Source organism: Fukomys damarensis, unplaced genomic scaffold, assembly GCF_012274545.1.
Source record: "Fukomys damarensis isolate Sample0158 unplaced genomic scaffold, DMR_v1.0_HiC HiC_scaffold_4, whole genome shotgun sequence".
NCBI lineage: Eukaryota > Metazoa > Chordata > Mammalia > Rodentia > Bathyergidae > Fukomys > Fukomys damarensis.
The window spans coordinates 9,527,861-9,543,718 of NW_022900916.1; positions in this window are offsets into that span (position 1 = coordinate 9,527,861).

The window sequence follows — 15,858 nt, forward strand, 5'->3', positions numbered from 1 at the left end:
TCCTCCTTGTTTTCCCTTTTCTTTCTTTTTTGTTCTGCAGATTGAACCCAGGGCCTCCTGCCTGCTTAGCCTGCACTTCATCACAGGCTAGGAGCCCAGTCCCCATACTTCAGCGTTCCAGTCAGAGACCCGGAACCCTGTAGTCTTGGTACTGTTTGTTCTGAGGGCTTTGCGTGCACTCCCTGCACCACCACCACCCCTCCCCCTGTACTGGGAACACAACCCAGGACCTCTGCACTTAGCCACATCCCCAGACCTTTTAATTTAATTTCTAAAAATTTGGAGACAGGGTCTCACTGAGCTGTTAAATTGACCAGGCTGGGGTCGAAGTTGGGATTCTCGAGCCTTAGCCTCCCATGGTGGTGGTATTACATACAGGCAACCACCACCACCAGCCTGGCTGAATTGTCATTTGCTCCATGAACCTGATTTACCAAACTTGTTAATCTAGAAGGAGTGGTGAGTTGGAATCACATGCAGGCCAATTCCACAACAAGGCCTTTATTAAATAGCTCCTGCCTCCTTTAACAGACCATCTTGAAAAATAAACAGCTACTTCCTGCCGTTGAATAAAACAATGGGGTACAGATGGCCACCAGCAGCAGTTTCAGGGGAAGCAGCTTTGGTGGCTCCCTGTGGACTGACTGTTTCAGATCAGTAAGCTGGAGAGACCCTATATTGCTTTTTTGGAGTAGACAAGGCACAGAAAGGATTAACGATGAAAGAGGGGTAAGAACCTGAATGCAGCAAGGCTAAAGTGCCAGTGCCACACAGCGAGTCCCTCGCACCCCACCCACCCCGACAGAATCAGATCTTCCTCAGGAGACCTCAGTCTAGGATTCCCAGGGTCAGGGTACGTCCCTGTGACTGCCTCCCTCTTCGGGCGCAGCCACTATCCCCTCTTCTCTTCTGCTGCAGAGCAGGGGCTCTGCCTTCATGAGGCAGCGCCAGGCACTAGGCCAGCTAAGCACACCACGCCCTTCCAGAGGGGAGCGAGGGTCTGGTGGGCTTGAAAGAATTCAAGGGGGCAAAATCCCACCAAGAGTGAGCGTGCCCCACATTCCTCCAGGGCAGAGCCACACCGGTACGCCAGCTAAAGCTTACAGAGAGAGAGGCTTTCCACACTACCCTGCACATCGGCCAGGTTGCAAAACGGCTGCCCTTCTGTTTCTTCCCAAGGAAATGTCCCTCCCCTGTGGCTTTTCATCTCAGCCACTTAAAGTGAGGGTTTTTCCAAGATAACTGAGCGAAGAGGTCACCCCAGTTGGAAGCTAAAATATAATTTGAAGCTAGAGTGGGATAAACATTCAACTTGAACAAGGTAGAAATACCATTTCCAAGCCTCATCACGTGTCCACCTGCCCTCAGGCTCTAACAGCTCGCCAGGGATTTCTGAGTCTACCCACAGAACTCCCAGTGTGCAGCGCATTATGTAACATACTCTGGAAAAAACATTGCCCTTCTGAAGGAGCCTCAGGCTTCAAAGACCTGTCAAGAATCTCAAAGCGGGGCCAGGGAAGCATCTCCGGAACTAACTCATGTAAAGGTCATTTAAGGTTATTTTCTGGAACCATGGAACCCACAAATCTTGTCTTTGCCAGAAAGAATAATTACACTTGAAACCATAAAAACACGTTGCCTTTCCCTATTTCTCATGTTCTACTGCCAGCACTTTGCCTCTTCAAGGATTCTGATCGCTGTCTGAATCTACACTTCAGAGATATCATGGATATATTCATTCCTTGCATACAAAAAACCTGGTTTTAGGGGCCAGGGATTTGGCTCAGTGGTTCTGCCGCCTGCCTTGCAAGCACAAGGACCCAAGTTCAATCGCCAGTAACAAAAAAACAAACAAAAAAAATGGTTTTGGACATTTTTTAGTAAGACCTTTTTCCAGTTATGGTGGGGTTCACAGGATACGACTGTAAGTTGTTTAAACTTTGTTTGAGGGGGGTAATGCTGGGGACTGAATACAGGGCCTCAATGCCTGAAACAGACAATGCTTTGCTGCCGTGTTTTATCCCAGCCCTAAGCATAAAAAAAGAAAGCCCATCAACAAATGCGAACAGAGTTTGAGCAAGGTATGAGGTTACACTGGGCCTCGTTAAGCAGATACAGTATGTATGTATGTATGTATGTATGTATGACAGGGTCTCTCACTATGTAGTAGTTCAAGCTGGCCTTGAAGTAGGACCCTGTCTCAAAAACAAAAACCAAACCAAACAATAAAAGAGTATGTAAGCTGTGCCTCTTTCCTGTAATAAACTTTTGTTTTTGCTCTTTAAAAGGGGCACCCCTACAACTGAAGCACCCTGTTCTTTAGTAAACATTATCATTAGTATCTCCTGAAGTAAATTTTCCTTTTGGGTTATGTGATTAAATACCCCTGACATTTTTGGTATTATGTATCAGATAAAAGTTGGCCCAAGGGAGACAGCTGCCTGTGGGATGTACAAACATTTGTGTTCAATTTTTAAATTCAATATAGCTTTGGTAATTGCTTTATAAAATGCTTATACATCACTAAAGAATCCACCATCTTACAGGAAAATCTGTATTGTTTATTATATCCAATTAATGTTATTAGTCTGTCAAATAATAAAAACCATTTGTAATAACGGGATTCCATTGCATTAAAACTTTTGGCTTTGTCATTCCATACTGGAAGGTTAATTCTTCCCAGTGAAAAGGCAAATAATCTTTCCATTTATTAATGTCATGTACCCAATTAGTTTATTCTCTGAACATTGAATATGATATAGAAATGGATTCCTAATTTACTTAACCTACTCACTTATGTTTCTTTTTGGAAGGACACTGAAAATGTGATTATTTCAAGAATACTGCTGCACCAACTACCTAGCACTAGTAGGTAGAGATTACTAGAGATGTACTAAGGTCAGTATGTCTCTATTTTCTACTTGCTGTAATGTATCTTCTTTAATTACATGTTTCCTGTATGTCACTAACCTGAGTGTAAGAGCTACCCTAGTAGTTTATACCCCAAACATTTTTTACATGTTAACATATATTTATCTTTTATTTGGTACCAAGGATCGAACACAGGACTTCATGCTTGCCAGGCAGGCACTGTGCCGTGGTACAATTATTGGCCTAGTCACTACTCAGTTCTGAGCATTTGTAGTCTGGCTCCTGGTTATGTTAGCTTCCCTCTTCTCTTTGTACTGACTGGCCTTTTGATGACCAGCAGGGTCTCCAGATTACTAGTTACTATTTGAGCATTATTTATTTTTAGAAATCTTCAGTTCACAATACTTCATTTAATTGCCCTTGCGATGAATTCACCTTTTTTGGTATAGGGCCATTTTGGAAATATTTTAAACTCTGTAGGCCATAATCTCAGTCATGTATTCCTTTTCTCCGCCCTCCCCTTTTGCCAATTCCTTAAAAATATTCCTAACTCCCAGGTCATAAAACACAGGTTGTATTTGCCATAGTTTGCTTATTCCTGCTCTAGTCCTTAAAAGGACCAACAAATCTCAACTTCATGCATACATGTATATGACCACACTAACTTATTAAGTGCTAAATGTCTATTTAACTTGGACTTCACTATAATGCTCTCTGGATCTGACTATCATGGAATGCTTTTGTGCAGCCAATTAATACAGCAAATCTTAAAACATACACTATGGAAAAGAGAAGCTCAATGGTTTCAAAGGGAAAAAAGGATCCAAAAGACTTAAATTTATTGCAGCATGTGCTCAACAACCATATACATGTAAAACTCTAAAATTATCTACATCACTTACAGTATTTCAAATAACTCCTAAAACTTGGCATTGTGATTGTAGTAGCTAATGTAACAGATACTTATTTTATAAAAATATTCCTGTAGAGGAAGTGGTCTAAGGGAAAAAGTGTGAGTGGTAAAGAGGAAGGGAAAAATAAATGAGTAGAATAAAGATATGCCATAAGGCAGGATGTAGCTCAGTGGCACCATGCCTGCCTCACAAACACAAGGTCCTGAGTTCGATCCCTGGTACGCCCCCCCGAAAAGACAGACCAGGATTCTAATAACCAATGAGTGTAAATATATGCCTAACATAATCAAAATAGATTAATAATATCAGGGTCAGGGATTTATCTTAGTGGTGCTGCCACCTGCTTCTCAAGCGCAAGGTCCTGAGTTCAATCCCCAGTTGCAGGAGAAGGGGGGAAACAACAAGAATGAAAAATGGGAGGAGGGGTAGGGGATTAAAAAACAAGCTGTGAAAAAAAAAAGCTGTGGCATATACATGTAACCACTCCCCCAAATGACTGTAAATTGCATGAATAAAGTATTTATTATTGAATTAAAAGTAACACGTGAAAAATTAATTTCTCAAAGGTTTTTTAAATTAGCTTATGTAATGAGAAAGCTACAAATCCAAATAATTTATACTGTTTGCTACCTACCTACCCAATGCTTTGTTTTGCTCATATCTTGTAGGACAAAAATCAACTTAGGGTATTGTATTCAGTTTTAAGGGGGCCAGAGATGCAATAAACACCTCCAGGGCCACTTGAGCAATTTAAATGCAGGGAGGGAGAGGAATTAGGTCAGGCTGAACATCTGAAGAGGGTTTTAGGCTAATCCAAAATTCCATCAGTCTCCACTAGTATTTGTTAAACTTGCCTGAAGGTAGCCAGACTGACATTTGTGAGAGCCCACAGATTCATCTGTTCTCTTTGAGATATATAAAGTTTCTGAAAAATTTTGTTCATTTGCCTGAGACAGGGTCTCTACACGTAGCCCATTCTGCCTCCCAAGTGCTGGCTACAGGTGTGTGCCACCACACCTGGCTCAGAGGAATTTCAACAGGGTCTTCTGCTTAACTATTTGGTACCTGTGTGAACTCTGGTCTTAACAATAGTGATACTTTACATGTCTCTAAAACAACAGAAATCATGAAATGATTGCAAAGAATGAGGTCAGGCTGGGTGTGGTGACACAAGCCTATACTCCCCAGCACTCTGGGAGGCTGAGACAGGAGGATCCCCAATTTGAGTCCCACCTGGCAATTGAGCAAGACTCTGTTTCAAAATAAAAAAGGGCTTGAGTTACAGCTAAATCCAAAGGCCCTGGGTTCAATCCCCAGTGCTGTCTTGAAAAAATTTGGGTTTCTTCCGAGAAAGGGTCTCACAATGTAGCCCAGGCTGGCCTTGAACTCTCAGCAATCCTCCTGCCTCAGCCTCCTGAATGCTGGGATTACAGGCGTGCTGCTACCATGCCAGGCACCCAGTGCCATATTAAAACTAAACAAAAATAAACAAGAGTCCATTCTCTTTAACATTCTTCACTCTATCCTTATCTCTGCCCGTGGGTTTTTATATAACACACTATTTCTATCTTTAGCCACTCATAAGTTATCCCCTGCTGCCTCTTTGAACAGAAAGAATGATTAACACAAATGGAATGCTGGAAGGATTAAAAGCCACACTTCATTTGTCCTTTCAAATCATAAATTTATTAGGCAGATAGAGAGAGTTACACTCATCTTAGAATTTCCCCTATTCTGGGGCTGGGGATTTAGCTCAGTGGTTCCTCCACCTACCTTCGCAAGCACAAGGTCCTGAGTTTGATCCCCGGTACCCACCCCCAAAAAAGAATGTCCCCTATTCTTATCCCACATTCTTTATTTTACTCACATACGCTGAATGCTACTACATTTTCTTTTGTCTTTTTTAAATTTAAGAATCCTATGGCTAATGGATATAGACTAGTTTATAACTAAGAGTACCTCTATACTTTAACTTGAATAAAATAACAAAGTACCCAAAACTGGCACATAATTTATGCTTTGTGCTATAAAACGTCAATGTGAAGAAATTTAATGAAGTAAAAGTAACACAGGGAAAAACTCTGTTAACACAGGGAAAAACTCTGTGTTACTAACTCTGACTTTCAAGTTAGTCAAATGCCTCACTGAATAGTGGAGCCCACCAACCAATGAATGAGATTTCCTTTCCACTGTCCCTGTGTACTACTCAATAAAACACAGACTAGGTACCCAACCTGGCATTATTTGCAGGGAAAGCTCTTCTGAAACTTAACTTTGATCTAGGAGAAAATAAACTGCAGTGTTTGGTTTTCTGGATAACGTCTGACCATGGTGGAAGTTCAGACTTAAAAATACCTGTCTTTGTTCTCAGAAACAGTCAACAACATGCCCAACTCAATGATTATTGCTGGACTAAGGAAAGAAGGCTTATTTACCAAACTAAACTGCGGACTTCAAATGGGGTGGGGAATCAAATAATCTAGTCTTCAACAGGCAAGTCCATGTGAAGGCACATTAACTAATCAAAAGCAACAAACAGGACTAGGGATTTAGTTCAGTGGCACCATGCCTGCCTTAGCACTAGCAAGCGCAAAATGCAAGGTCCTCAGTTTAATCCCTGGTACAGAAAACAAAACAAATAGAACCAAAACCAAAACCCCTCTAACCAGTACACTATCTCTAAGGAGGCAAATCCAATTACATTCATAAAGTTGCCTGATGAACACACTAAATCTTAAAATTTTATAATGAGAATATTTCCTGGCATTTTTTTGTATAAATGAGAAATGGAAGTCCAGTCTTGGCTCAAAAAACCTAAAATTCTTAGGATGTACTCACTAGTATTTGTTTGTTTTGAGACTTGAATTATGTAGCCAGGCTGGTCTTAAACTTGTGGGATCCTCCGCCTCCAAAGTGCTGGGATAACAGGCATGTACCACCATACTAATTTTTTTTTTTTTCTTTTTTGGTACCAGGGATTGAACTCGGATCCTTGTGCTTTCAAGTCAGGCCACCAAACCACTGAACTAAATCTCCGGCCCTAAACATACTAATATTAAATGAAGTGATGGGTTGCCCTTCTGACATTTAGTTATTTGTCTGGCCAAAGGGAAATAAACATTCTAGAACAATTCATTCAAAGTGTAGGAGGATGAGAGCTCATGTTTAAAATAATAGCTTGATAGCCCTCCTCTCCTACATACATTCCTTGTTAAAGATGCTCATATATAGAGTGGGAATTTAGGAAACAAACTTCTCTTTCACAACAAATCTAAGCACCCAAGAAAGAATTTCCAGGATAACAAGACTCGAGCCTTATGTATTTGAAAAAAATTTTAGTCCATTAGAATACTCTAGAAAAATATTCTTAGAAATAAAATAATGTTACTGTTCTGATCAAAACTACAAAAGGAGGGAAACCCTCTCTGATGAGGATGAACCTGATTCTACTGAATTATCACTACTACCTTATTTTGGTACCAGGGATCCAACTCGGGTCCTTGCGCTTGTGAGGTAGGTGGTGGAACCAATGAGCTAGCTAGCAGGTTTTCCACCACCTGCCTCACAAGTGCAAGGCCCCGAGTTTGATCTCCAGTACCAAACAAACAAAAAAAAAGTAGCAGATTATGTTTTGCCTGAGACTGCTAGTCTTTCACGGTAAATGTGCCTAATAAAACCCAAGGAATAGATATCCAATTATTTTCTTGTATCATTTATGCTTATATTACAGAAAAAAAGATCCAATCAATTTAAGAATTATTTTAGCATTTACTATGTCCTAGGCACTAATGCAGGCACTGTGCATTCAGGAATAAACTGAATCCCTTTACCTGAGAAAGATTATACAATTATAAACTCTTGTCCTTCAAGGGCTCATTCAACAGGACGAGGAGATTCTAAATAACTAACAAATTGCAGTAAGTGCTGAATGAGGTACAAGGTACATGGGACTCTAAAGAACAATGAACTCCTTGGGACAGAGAAAGTTTCATAGAGGAAATGAAAACTGATGGATACATTCACAAGGGACTCCCTAAAAGACAATAATATATATGCAGGAAAAGAGGTATGAGAGCACAAGGTAGTTTGGGGGAACTGAAAGATATAATGAGTAGAAGCAAAAGAAAAAAGCAACTTGGCAGCAAAAGCCAGATCAAACTGGTTTGCTTGCCATCCCAAAGATCATGGAATTCTTTTTTTGTTTTGTTTTTTGAGACAGGGTCTCACTATGTAGTTAAGACTGACCTGGAACTCACTATGTAACCCAGGCTGGTCTCGAACTCACAGTGATCCTCCTGCCTCAGCATCCTGAGTGCTGGGATTACAGGCGTGCGCCACCATGCCCGGCAGATCATAGAATTCTTAGATTTCAAGTATGTCATTAACAGATTCATATTCCAGTAAAACCACTTTTGAGTGTGACATGAATATGGAAGGGAAGATTAAAGCCAAGGTAGGCTAGAAGATAATACATAAATACATACAAAAACTCATTTATTTGGCAAATACTCAGTGATTTGACTACTCTATACCAAGTGTGAACTACAGTGGTGGCAGTGGGGAAGACAGAGGATACACAGACCAAGAAATAAAAGTCAAGAGTAGACAACAGGAACGTGATGGTCAGTGTTAAAAGACTGACAATGATTCCTAGGTTTTTGACAAATTGAGATTATATTATACCGTTTTCAGTCTGTATTCTATTTTTTAGTTAAAATATACAGTTCAAGCATTTCCCCTATTACTATATCCCTCTTTAAAAAACTACTTTCTGGCACTACATGCTTCCTGTAGAAAACCTATCTATACGTGTATAACTCAGAACTAGTAAAAGCAGTAAACTTGTGTGTGTGTGTGTGTGTGTGTGTGTGTGTGAGTGTGTTACTGGGGATTGAACCCATAGTCCTCTCAATGAGCTACAAACTTCAGCCATTTTTTATTTTGAAATAGGGCTTCTGAGTTGCCCAGGTGGAACTCCAACTTTCAATCTCCCTGCCTCAGCCTCCCAAAGTACATGAATCACAGGTGTGCATTAACATGCCTACCTAGAAACATTATTCTAACAATGAAGCACTAGCCATGCACAGAATTTTATATATTACAGAAAGAGAAGGACCACATGCCATTTTCCCCTTAAAATTCAGTGTTGGAGTACAGGGGTATAGTTCAGTAGTACAGTGCCTGCCAGGTATGCTCAAAGCACTAGGTTTAGTCTCCAGCATAGAGGGGGGAAAATGTGTTCCCTTATTCTTTTTATTCCCATTTATTCTTTGTTATTGTTGTTTTTTTCCCCACAGTAGCGGGATTTGAACTCAGGCCCTTTTGCTTAGTGTGAGAGGCGGCAAAACCACTGAGCCAACTCTCTGGCCCTATTCTTTGTTTTTGAGATGGGGGGGTCTTGCTAGGTAGTTGATGGTGGCCTTGAACTCGCTATGTAGCCCAGGCTAGCCTCAAATTCAGGTGATCCTTCTGGGGTTGAACTCATGTGCCACCATTCCTGGTTTTCCTTTTATGGTACCAGGGATCAAACTCGGGACCTCACACTTGCGAGGCAGGCAGTAGAGCTAAATCCCTGGTCCTATTTGTTTTTTAGCTGGTCAATAAGTGGGAACATACAAAGAGAGTAGCTACAAAAATGCCTATTGTATAAGCAGACAAGTTGTGTTTAGGATGAAAGAGAGAGCCAAGGGTAGTAAACCCATAGCTTAGGGCTGGTTTGTTACCACTGAAAACTCTAAAAGGTTTGCCACCACTGGCCCAGACCATCATGCTATTGCCATTATTTGAACCCAAGACTAGTGAATATTTCAGCTGTCTTTTCAAGTTTCTATTACAGACTTTAAAAACAAAACTTTTTTTTTTTTTGTACCGGGGATAGAACTCAGGACCTTGTGCTTGCAAAACGGGGCAGAACCACTGAGCTAAATCCCTGGCCCAACAAAAATGAATTTTATGCTTGTTTCTTTCTTATCCAAAGTAAATTTTTCTCAGGAGCAGACTGTCACCTTAGCACAACCTTCCTTCATGAAAAATTTAAGTACGAGAGGTAAGATTAAACTTGAAGAACAGGTTCTCTCTTAACATTAAAGCCATAAAGTCAAAACACAACAGAGACCAGACAACAGCATAATATGTAAAATAACATGTAATATGTAAAATATGTAAAATAATATGTAAATGTAAAAAGAACAGACTTACACATTTTGAATAGTATTTGTTAAATTCTAACCCAGCATTTAAGAATTCAAATGTTCTATAAATCAGCAGAAACATCTCCAAATTCAGAGAGGACACAGTACTAAAACTATGTCACGTATGTTCACCAATCATTCATCTTATTTTGCCCCTTAGATATGAAATCAGTGGTGGCAGAAAGTTTGGTTTGAGCATTAACATAGTTTTCACAATTTTCAGAACTGATTGTGCTTTCTGAGAAAACCTAGAGAATGTAAATAATCAAAAACTCAGGTTTAAAAATATATTCCAAAATAAAAAGATCACCACTCATTTTTGCTCAGAATCATTTAGAATTTTTTAGAAAGGACTTTAAAATACTATTTATCATATCTGGGCACTGCAGAATCAGTTTCTTTTATTGCTAACCAGACTCAACCAACCAAGTTCTTTCCCCTTGGTCTATCATGTGGACAAGATATTGGCTTTCTGGCCAGTTTTGTCTCCATTAAGATTGTATCTTCTTGGGAGGGCCAAGGCAAAGCGCAGGGACCTGAGTTCAATCCCTGGAAAGATTGTATCTTCTCAACCTTCTCTTCTGGCTCTGAAGACTACAAAATTGCAAACAGTTATTTTTCTTGAAAGTCAGCTTGTGTTCTCTCTATAACCAGGCAACAAGCAAGGATGTTTCTATAATATCCTATATACTCCCTTTATTATATTACAAGGACCCAGGGGTCTGTCATTCTGCCTGACTGAAGGAAGTTTTTTTTTTTTCTTTTTTCTTTTTTTGGTTCTGGGGATTAAACTTGGGTCCGTGCAGAAGCAGACGGCAGCACCACTGAGCTAAATCCCTGGCCCTGAAGGTAGTGAAGTTTTAAAACAAAGCACTTCCGTCTTCTGTGCTGCAAGTCAAAGTAAGTCTTCAGGCTGAGGTACAGCACAGTGGTAGAACACTGGCCAAGCATTTGTGAAGCCCTGATTCATCCCCAGTACTGAGGAAGAGTAAGTTTCCTCATTGAAGACAGTGAAAGTGGAGCAAAGATTATGAACAATGGTGAGGTAAGGGAGACAGGTGTTGAAATCACTGCTCTGCCACACTGGGAAAGATTATCATTAATTGAGATAAAGAATATGTAAGAGAGGGCTGGGGATTTAGCTTAGTGGTTCTGCTGCCTGCCTCCAAAGTTTTCAAGCCCCAGTACCAAAAACAAAAGCAAAAGTATACAAGCGGACCAAACAGTTCTGGGTACTCAGCATTTTGGGGGTGTGGGAGAGGCTACTAGCAGTTAAGAATTTGTGTTCTAAAAATCAAGACTTCCTAAAAATTGCTCCCTATTCTCTCTAAACTAGTATCACCAATCACCTATGTGGCATACCTTGCTACAAAAGTTCTTGCTATTCTAAGTCCATAGTTCAATTATTATATCTCACTTATTAACCAGTGATCTTTCTTTGATGTTGTCAGAAACACACCAAGATATACATAAAGAAATGGAAGGAAACATGAAAAGAGAAGTTTAAAGAGGTAGAATAAAGGGTGGGGAAAAATAGCTAATAAACACTATATATATATATATATATGTATACACATACATACATACATACATACAGGCTTTTAAAGTTGAAGTTACTGAGTCTTTCATTAATTGAAAATGTAAAGGAATTAGGTTATGTGTTTGTTGATTGAAACTAGGGCTGCAAATTCCAATCTGTCCCAAGTAGGGGACAAATTCATGCAATGATAGAGAAAAACCAGAATACAGTTTAAATCTGAGACACAGGTATCAGTGTATTTTAGGAGGGCACTTTAAAAAACAATCTTTTGGGCTGGGGATTCAGCTCAGTGGTTCTGATGCCGCCTGCCTCACAAGCACAAGGTCCCAAATTTAATCCCTGGTACCAAAAATTTAAAAAAAATCTTTTGAGGACAAAAAATATTAAAGTGATAATCCCAAGAAATGAGTTCCTATATTATTTAATTCAATTTGGCTTCAAGATGTATGAAACACCACTTATCACAAATTAATAACCAACTTAAATGATATAAAAACTTTTGTATAGAAGTTGTTGACTGAAGGCACATTCTGTATTTCAAAAACACAATGCTGTTTTCTAATGTACTTACACTAACAGAGCAAATACAAACTCCAAAACTCAGCTAGGTATGGTGGCACATACCTGTAACCCCAGCACTCTTGAGAGTTTGAGTCAGGAGCATTCCAAGTTTGAGCCCAGTGTGGGCAATTTAAGAATTTAGCAAGATCCTGTCTCAAAAAAGGATGTTGTGGGTTTGGGGTTGGGGGAATGTGGGGATGTAGCTCAGTGCAAATGCCCTGGGTTCAATCCCAAGGACAGGAAAAACAAAAACAAAAAAGCCTCCCAAACCACTCAAAATACAAATGCAATGATAAACTCTGCATACTTCAGTGCTTATGACAAACATAAGCACAGAAGGAAAAATGCTACTGGAATACTTTTTCTTTATAAAACAACAGATCAAGAACACAACCACAATCCCTAAATAAGGACAAAACAGTTGATAAACTTGGTACATTTAGAAATTCTGTTTACAATACATTCACCTCTCGAAGCAAATAAAGAACCTCCAAGAGATCTTATAATCCTTTCTTGCATGCTTCATTTTTATAGTGCTACTCAACATAGGATACTGAAAAATGTTTTTACCACATCTGTGGTTACGTTAATACATTTTGTTTAGAGACATTAAACTCAGGAATGGCAAGGCATTATTATTCGTTCAGTTCATCTAAAAAATCACTTCAGAAAACTGAGGTCTCTTACGATTTTCCTTTCTACTTGCTTCATGTAGGGAGGAGCAGTATGTTATTAATATTTAATACATTTCTCTAGAAGTTAATCAGGCCATGTATGTTCAACCATAACATTTTAATGAGAATTTACTGATTTCAGTTCAAACCATTCTCAGATGTGAATCTTTTTATTCTTCTCAATTTACAGGACACTAAATATCGTAAGTGGGTTAGAGAAAAATTTCACATAAAAACTAAATCCAGTGAGTCACATGTCAAGTCAGAATGTTTTCCTATTCTAGTTTCAGCAAATGTCAAATGACAAATACACGATTACGCAAAGATATACCAGTTCTAACAGCAGACAATGGGTAATCAATGTTTAAACTTGACTCAAAAGTTTGTTTTGCATTATATGCATTAATAAAGACATTTTTGGAATGCCTATCTCATGATACATACAACAAATAAGTACCAGAGGCTGACCCAGTCATATTCTTAAATTGACCTAACTGAACTTGGGGGTCACTGCAGTTGTGTCCTCTAATATAAAAGCAAGTAGTGCTATATATCTTGATGAACCTTAAACACATTAAGGAACCATTTAATCATGAGTTTTTATATATGTTAAAGCTTATGCAGGGAGCCATTCTCTAGATCTGAGAAATATGAATGGATATCCAAAAATAGTCCAGTTTTGGGTGTTTTTTTTTTGTAGAATTATCTGGCCCACCAAGGGTCCCCTGCCTAACTCCCCCCTGAATTATCTTTTCCTCCTATTGAAACTCTGGTGGTCAAGAGAAAATGTTTGCAGCACTGGGAATTGAACTCAGGGTCTTCTCACTGAACTAAATCACTACCCCTCTTTATTGATTCTGAGATAGGGCCTAAATTGCCCAGGCTGAACTGGAATTTGCAATCTTCCTGCCTCAGCCTCCAAGAAAGTGCTGGGATTACAAGCATGAATCACACCTGGCTAAAAGAGTTCTTCTGAAAGTGATCTAATCAAGAAACAAGTAGACTCACATGCCTATAGACTCACTGGCCTGGGTTGTCAATGTAATGAGTGGCTCAAAGTACTTTGAGTGTAGAGATTTATTTAAGAAAAGTTTCAGGAGGCAAGGAAAAGACTAAAGCTGTAATATCCTGAAGGGGGAAGGGATAATCTAGATAGTGGGACAAAGGCACAAAGATATGAAATAGTACACTACTCTTAAGATGGTATACATGGTACATGGACTCAGTAAGACTGCTGCAATTTTACAAGACAATGATTTGAACAATAAGGAAGGCTATGGTATAATTTACTCATATCTTTTGAGGGAATGAGTGAAGAAAGCTGTTAGGAACCAATACCAAGTTTAGTAATTTTTATGAGCTCAGGAATCAGGAAGCCCCTATCCCTTGTAAACAAAACTTAACATTGCATTTGCAGCTCTGAAGCTAGAACTACTAGGATGGAGGTAAAAACAAGGAGAGTAAATGGAAAGTAATAGGCACAAAAGAGACTGCCCAGGGAGAACATACAATGCAAAAAGGCAAAGAAAGGTAATCCCAAGTAGTATTTAAAACAGCGTAGAAAAGTTAAGAGTTTATGAAGCTCATTGATTTGGCAGTTAAGAACAATGAGGATACATGCTGATTAAAAACGTAAAAGAAAAGGTTTGTTTTTTATTAGTCTAGAAAATGGCCTCTTCCCTGTAAGGCAGAAAGGTGGATTCTGGAAATTGCTTTATAATCTCCTGGTTTTGTATTTAGGTCCCTCTCCACCCAAGAGAAGTTGCTCTGAGCAAAGAAAGGGAGTAGGAACATACAAATGTAACAATTAAATCCTTAAAAGCACGCCAAAGTTCTTATACAATGTATCCATTGCAGTAGTCAGAGAGAGCAAGAAAAAACTTTGAATGTTAAATTCTTCGTACTAAGTAACTACCTACAAGTCAATTACCGGCTTTCAAACTCAGTCACGTTCAGTTAGTGACTGAAAAAAATCCATTAAAAACTAGTAAAAATTTAAAGATACACAAATTGATTAAAAATGAAATCTTGCCCAACTACCAGAGCTCTACAACTAAAACTAAACATCAGTCTTGGATTCAGGTTTATCTCATTTTTTTCCCTCCCCCCCTTAGGTACAATAGGTATTTCTTAGCTTGTCAAGCTGAGTGTGGTGGCACCCAGCAATCCCAGCAAGGGGGCGGCTGAGACCAGCCTGGGGTTACACAGTGAGTTTAAGGCCAGCCTGAAACAGAGAAAGACCCTGTCTCAAAAAGCCAGAAAACACACAAAGAACATTTTGTCAAGAAACAGGACAGAATGTAGCTGAAAATGTCTGAGTAACTCATTTTCAAAGCCTTTCAAGGGAAGGTCTTTAAATCTCTGGTTTTGGCTATTAACTAATATGGCCGAATGGAAATCAAGAAATTCAAAACATCTTCACCAATGCAAAGTTTCAAAAATTAAAAGTATCCTTCATAATGGTTCGGGAACCTTATTAAATAATAATTACCAAAAATTCTTATAATTACATGTTTTATTATAAAAATCCGTAATAAGAGCAACAGAAAGAATGGAAAACGCCCTTAAAATTTCTTGTAGACGAAAACACTAGCAGCTTTTATTCTGTATTACTGATGCCCGTATTTTAAAAGAAAGGCAATTCCCACCGGTAAGACTGCGCAATCTTACAGTAAATACAGACAGACAAGGAGACTACTGGAAAGTAGTATAAAGGGAAGGTACAGGAAATCTGAAAAGGGTCCTATATTCAGGTGGTACGGTCTTCGACGGCTTGGATCGTTTAGAAAAAAATTTTCTAAAAATGTTCCTGGGTATTATTACTACCTCTACACCTGCCTCCAAACTTTGGGGATATTGTATTTTTCTATTCAGATCTGAGAAAGTTCAGGTTTCCCTAGAATACTCGGTTCTCCCTCCGGACACTGCGCCCCAGAGCCAGCCTTTCCTCGTTAGCCGTCTGGTGGCCTGGGGACAAACTAGGGGCCCCCGCCACCTTACGTAAGCGCACTTTTGCAAGGAGGCCGACAGGGAACAGGGCGCCAACCTCCTCCTGCACCCACAGCCGCCACCCCCGACGGGCGCGTCCCAGGGGCTTCCCCGCGGGG